The sequence below is a fragment of the Spermophilus citellus genome, assembly GCF_964194105.1.
Source record: "Spermophilus citellus genome assembly, chromosome: 13".
NCBI classification, from domain to species: domain Eukaryota; kingdom Metazoa; phylum Chordata; class Mammalia; order Rodentia; family Sciuridae; genus Spermophilus; species Spermophilus citellus.
In genome coordinates this window covers 25,572,734-25,579,287 of record NC_138193.1, presented here as the reverse complement: position 1 = coordinate 25,579,287, position 6,554 = coordinate 25,572,734, and positions in this window count along the sequence as shown.

Below are 6,554 nucleotides of genomic sequence, written 5' to 3'. Positions count from 1 at the left end.
GTCTCTCTAAGCTGCATCAATGATTTCTGAATAGAGACTGGCATCATGGAGACTATGTCTTTTGGGGGATGGGAATGGGCAGGCTCTGACACTGGCTGGACCTCTGGGGATGCAGCAGAGGAAATGTCTGTGGGTCCCGCGAGAAGGACTCCTTGGAGGCCCGTTTCCCTTGGCAGGACCTCAGAGGAAAGCCTGAGGGGCGGCTGGTGGGGCTCCAAACAGGATTCGTGGCCTCAAAAGCTATTGTGAGGCCAGGCCAGCTTGGCTACCACCTGGAGAGCTGGAGCTTCAGCACCAGGAAGTAGATCAGGAGTGGTGCAGGAACAGCAGGGACAGGGGCTCCGGGAAGCCTCGGTGGGGGGCCAAGGGCAATGCTGCCTTTCCCAGCACTGCTGACAATCCGCAAGCGAAGGCTCATTGTTCACAGCTGAGATGCTTCCTGTGTAGGCCTTCACCCAGTTCCTGTTCTGTGGCGTTGGTAGCCAACTACCCACAGCTTGCAGAGAGCCAGGGACCAGGCCAGGGAAAAACCCAGGCCCCCGAAATCCAAACGCAACATTCTTTTTCTTACCTTGCACGCGTGCTTACTCATCAGTGTTCTCTTTGGGACTCCCACAGGTGGGGGCAGAAGAGCAGTTACAAAGGGATGAGGAAAGAATAAGAGAAAGCCAGACAGGGAGCATCTTGGGGAGAGCAGGCTGTGCCTGCCCTACAGACTCCACAGTGTTCAGGACAGCAGTCCTCAGGCTGCACCTGTATTAGGTGGCTCCATGGTGTGTAGAATACCAGTCCTCAGGCTGTGCCTGCCCTAGGTGACACCATGGTGTGTGGAACAGCTGTCCTCAGGTTGTGCCTGCCCTGGTGACTCCATGGTGTGTAGGACAGCAGTCCTCAGGCTGTGCCTGCCCAGTGACTCCATGGTGTGTGGAACAGCAAACCTCAGGTTGTGCCTGCCCTGGGTAACTCCATGATGTGTAGAACAGCAGTCCTCAGGCTGCACCTGCCCTGTGTGACTCCATGGTGTGTGGAACAGCAGTCCTCAGGCTATGCCTGCCCTGGGTGACACCATGGTGTGTAGGTCAGCAGTCTTTAAGCTGTGCCTGCTCTAGTGGTTCCGTGGTGTGTAGGACAGCAGTCCTCAGGCCGTGCCCACCCTGAGTGACTCCTTGGTGGGGAGAACAGCAGCTCTCAAGGCTTTGCTCCATACTCCTAAATTACTCCAAGGTATATAAAAAAGCATTTTTCCAACTCTGCCTAATCCTGAGTTCCCCATTTTGTAAAGTGGAAATTTGCCATAAACTAGTCCATTTTAAATGCAAGCCTCAATGTAGGACTATTGTTTGTACAAATAACCACCATTTCCTAAGGACAGCTTTAAGGAACAAACTGGTCAATGTGCCAACTTATCAAACTGATTCAGGAGCACCTGGACTTGTGGACATTCCAGATGCTATCAGGAACACCAGACAGGGAGGCTTATCAATATCACCTAAGACCCGTAAAAGGAGGAGCCCCCAAGCCTGGGCACAGCAGCACCCTGACCCCAGCACGTGGTCACTTGCCATGAACCTTCCCCAGGAAAACTGCCACGGGGACAAATCTCCCCTTTCCTGTCCTATCAGGAGGCAGCAGAGCACAGGTTCACCACACAGGGCCCACTCCAACCTGACACCCTGAGTGGACACACCAAGCTGACACTCTGCAACTGAAAGTGCCACCCACCGTGACTCTACCCCTGCCTTGCTCGGGCTCAGCGTGCTGTATAGCTCTGTGGCCATCATAATCCTTCTTGATCTTTCTGTGACCTATGAACCTGGACAACATTATGTGAAGGCTGGTGTGTCACTCGCGTGTATCAGGTTTAAAATCAAGGTTGGGATAAACAAGTCTGTGATTGCCTACTAGTGAGTGCGGGTGACCCATGGTCTGATTCAGGACTCAGACAAGCTTTTCCGAGGCGCCCTTTCCATGTCCACAGCCTCGTTCTCCTCAGCATGGAGGAAGTCAGTCTTCAACTCCAGCCCAACGTGTGCAGCAGGAGACTCTCCCGGCTTTCAGAGGGGAAGAGACGACTCCCTGTGTTCACAGAGTTTGGGCAGAGGGCAGGAGGGGGACAGGGGAAGAGAGCGGGAGAGGTTTTGCTTCATCCTCTTAGAGGTGACCCAAGGTGCTGGGGATGGAAGCCAAGAAAGTGGGGAGGCAGAGGCTGCAGGCAACCAGGGCCCCAGAAGAAAGAGGGACACTGCAAAGGCCGCACGCATGCTGGACAGTGTAGTTGCTCTTTCGAAACCCTGTCCTACAGTGTCACCCACAGGATCTTGTGTCCCGACAAAGTGGGCTGCAGGTAGGTGGGCACCAGGGCCACCCACTGGCTGCACCGTGTGGCCTCTTACACATGGTGTGCTCCAGGCCCTGGTACCACCCAGATGCCTTGGCCGTTGGGATTCCAGTCACGTGGCTCCATCTAGATTCAAAATGCCAGTGAGGGGAGCAGTGCGACCCTCAGCCCGGCCTCTCTGAGCTTGGCAGGGCAGGCAGACGGCCTCTGGTCCCCAGCTGCTCCACCTCTGGCGCAGCCTTCCTCCTCACCTCCGCAACACAGTCAGGCAGCCACTCAGAGTGACAGCCACCAGGGGTGACATCGACACCAGCCACCTGAGTGAGGCGACTCCCAGGATAGGGCATGGTGCCCAATAAGACTACCCCACCCTGTGATCCACATGACGGGGCCTCCAGGCATCTGTGCTGTTCATCACTCGCTACAGATTCAGGGTCCCCACCACCTCCTGCTCTGTTTTCTAGACCAACTCAGAACTAGGGCAAGTACTTGGTGATTTCAGTTTTATCATAGAAGACAAGATCAAAGTCAAATGAAGAGGGCGTGGGGGGTCTGGGGAGGGTCCTAAAGAAGGCACGCACCTCCCAGCACAGGGATGCACCCACGACTGGCTCAGGTGTGGTCAGGAACTTTGGCCACCCTACCTTAAGGCTGAGTCACATGGCTACACCCCCACCCCTGCAGTCTCAGGACTGCAGCCCCCACCCAGGAGTGTTGTGGCCACCAGGGGTCCCCTTGTTTGTATGAATGGAGCACTAGTCCTGGGGTCCTCAGTGAGAGGGGAGACTGGACACTCAGGGAACCCAGGACAAAGGCCAGACAGTGCTGTCGGCCTGGCTATCACAGGCTGAGCTGTTGTGGGGAGGGCGCCTTGGTCCCCACCTTGTTCCTAGTGATGGGTGGTGTGTGTGGTGGATTCTGGGTGTGTGCAGCACCAGCTAGTCCGGAGAACCCTGCACAGAGAGGGCGGGAAGGCAGGCGAGCAGGTCTCCTCACAGGTTGCCCACCTAGGGTTGGGGATTTTTTGTTTTTTTACACAATAACTTTATTTTATTTGTTTATTTTTTATGTGGTTGTGGGGATCAAACCCAGTGCCTCATGCATGCTGGGCAAGCGCTCTACCACTGAGCCACAACCCCGGCCCCTGGAATCTGGGGATTAAAAAAGGAAATGAAATTTGATTAGATAGTTATAAAAATGTGCCTGCTGTTTCCAAACAACCACTTGCTCTTGGGCATGCGACCCACTCCCTGTTAGCTCCAGTCCTCAAACCGCATGTCCCCTGGAACCTCCGCTGCCAGAGGTGCGTGTCTCTGGATGGTCACAATCTACACTCAGCATGGACACAGTGTCATCTGACTCCTCGCCTGCCCGCTAGCTTCTGCCCTTTGATCCTGGTTTCCAAACTACGTGAATTATTTGGGGCTCACCGTGGGGACCACCCCTGTGGGGACCCTGTCAGCTGGTCAGCACTGGAGGCTGCCCCTCCTTAAAGACCGAGGCACTTCATGCTGGTGGGTGGGTGGATGGGTCTGCTGCTCCTGCGCCCTTCCCCCAGGACATGAGCTCCTCGGCCCCACAGTGCGGGCAGTGAGTGGCCTTGGGGTTTGAGAGTGAAGACTGGGGCGGAAGGAGTCATGGGGATAATGTGGAGCCTGCTGACCCATTAGTGAGCCAGGCACTGGCCAGAGACCAACCAGAGGAAAGCAGGAGGGGGACTCGGGCTGAGGGGGTGCATTGTGGGCTGGGCAGGCTGCTCCCCTTTCCCAGCCACGTGCCTGGCTGAGGCTGCCCCCTGGAGGGATGAACCCTCTGCCCTGGGTCTGCTGCCCTAAAGCGGGGCTCCAGAGGTGGGGGTCCACTCAAGAGATAATGGGGGACCTGCTGAGAGTGAGTGAGCTTTGAGAAGCAATTAATTTGCAAGCCAGGCACTGAGAGAGGTGGTGCCAGACCACAGCAATTGAAGCTGTTGAGTGTCTATTCACAGGGTGTGGAGGCCGTGGGAGGCCAGGGCCCCTCAGCCACCCCTCCCTCGTTCTCTGCTCCTTGGAGGGCCTGTCCTGGGACGCCAGCTGGGCCGCCATCAGGACTGAGTCTCTGTGTCAGAGGCAGGTCACTCTGGAGCGGCCCCTCCTGCAGCATCCTCATTCAGAGCCGAGGTCCCTCTGAGTTGGGAGGTGGGAGCTGACCTCTTGGAGTGGCGGCCACCTGGTGCATGTGGGAGACTGCCTGTGGTACAGAGCTGGATGCTGTGCACAGATGAGGCTCCCTCCCCAGCCAGACTCTAGACAGCAGCTCACAGGAACTGGGCCTGAAAGACCAAAAATTGGCCTTAATTCTGATTCAAATACCTAGATCCCAGATGAGCTGGAATTGAGGCAAAGCCATCCTTCTTCAAGGACCCCTGGGAGATCCATGTACAGAGGAAGATGCCAAGGGAAGGGACAGTTTATAACTTGTGGGGACTTTGACCTAGAAATGGAGACCAGTATGACTCTCTTTAACTCTAGAGAAGGCCAAAGTGCTCTCTGGAGCTGGGACCCTTTGGGCACCCAAGGAGGACCCTGCGCTTTCCCACGTGCTCCTATGCCGTGCACGCCCATGTCCCCCTTTGCATGCCCTGCTGGTCACTAGCAGGTCCAAGGCTGCCCATCCAAGGACTTCAGCTGCAGACCCAGGATGAGGACATGGCCACTCCTCCTCTGGCCTTGCCACAGACGGGGAAGTCCCACCCTTGCCTACCTTTGACCCATACCATGTCTCCAGCACCTACTATATTTAAAAATAAATATCATTAAGAATTAGGGCCAAATGCCCACGTGTGACCCACAAAGTGCTTTTCGTGCTCAGGAACCCACCACATGCTGAGGGCCTCCCAGAGTGGGGCTCGGTGGAGCTGGGATGGGAAACAGAATCCACTGTGAGCAGAGCAGCACACAGGGTGCTGGTGGAGGGCAGCAGGTGCACTTGAAGCCAGGGCTAAGTAGTCATCGGGAGGGGAGAGGATCCCTGTCACAGCTACAACCAGGGCCCGGCAGGACACTGATCAGGATGGGACGGGAATGTGAAGGAGAAGGATTGGTAAGAGGACTTGGCCATCCTGGACTCCTGGGCGTGGTCACCAGAACTGTGAGGGACAGTGTCCACAGTGAGAAGTGCATGGAACCAGGGTGGCCGCTGCCAGCCCTGCTGTCCTGGCTGGGGTCTTGGGGAGGGAGAGTGCGCCCGCCCCTGTGGTGTTTGATACTGCACTCTTCCCAGCAGAAAGCAGGTGGCCTGAATGGGGACACCAAGGAGGGCTTACGGAAGGGCCTGTTTGTAGAGAGTGGCCTCAGGGAGCCTACAGGGATGGGAAACACAGGAGTCTACAGCAACAGCCACCGCAGAGCCATCAGCACTCCTGGACTTGAACTCCAGCTGGGAGAGGATGAGGCACCACTGAGGGGCCCGGAAGCTGGTGGCCACAGCAACAGACCCCGTGGGTCTCCTCCAGGGCCCCTCACTGCATGTCCAAAGACCAGAGGGCAGGTGTGCAGGCAAAGGGGCCTGCGGACACCCCCTCTTTCATGGAGCTCTGCCAGGCACAGGGTGACCCAGCTGCCATGTGATTAGCATCAGGGTGTTCTTACTTCTAAAGCCAGTTCTACCTGGTGGACCAGATGACTAATGTTGGCCTCTAGCTTTAGAAGTGCCAGTAAAACAGGTCAGGGGGCCTGCTTCCGGCCCATGGTTGGTGTCTCATTACTGTTTACTTTCATGCCGGGCCCTGGATACCTGCTACTCTGGTCCAGAGATGCCTCAGTCACCCCAGCCAGGCAGGGTCTTGACCACAGGGCCTCCAGCTTCCCGGGTGGGACCATGAACTTCCTGGAGTTTACACCACGGCCTGCCTGGACACTTCAGCAAGCTAGTGCCTGCAGAGGACATCTGGGGCAGACCTTTCCAGCTGAACTTCTCTCCATCTGCCAGGGTTCCCACGTGGTCCCCCTTAGCCCTGCAGAAGTCACGGGCCCTCAGGGAAGTTCTGTTGCACCCACACAGTGTTCATTTTCCTTGAAGTTGAATTTTTAAATTTTTTTTGTGTTGCAACATTTAGAAACTGGGCAAATTCACCCCCAGATTCCAACTCCTGGGTTTGCTTGGGAGCTCTGACGACCTGGAAGCCCAGGGTGCTGAGAGGCCGCGACAGCACCGGCAAAGGTGGAGCACAGGCAGC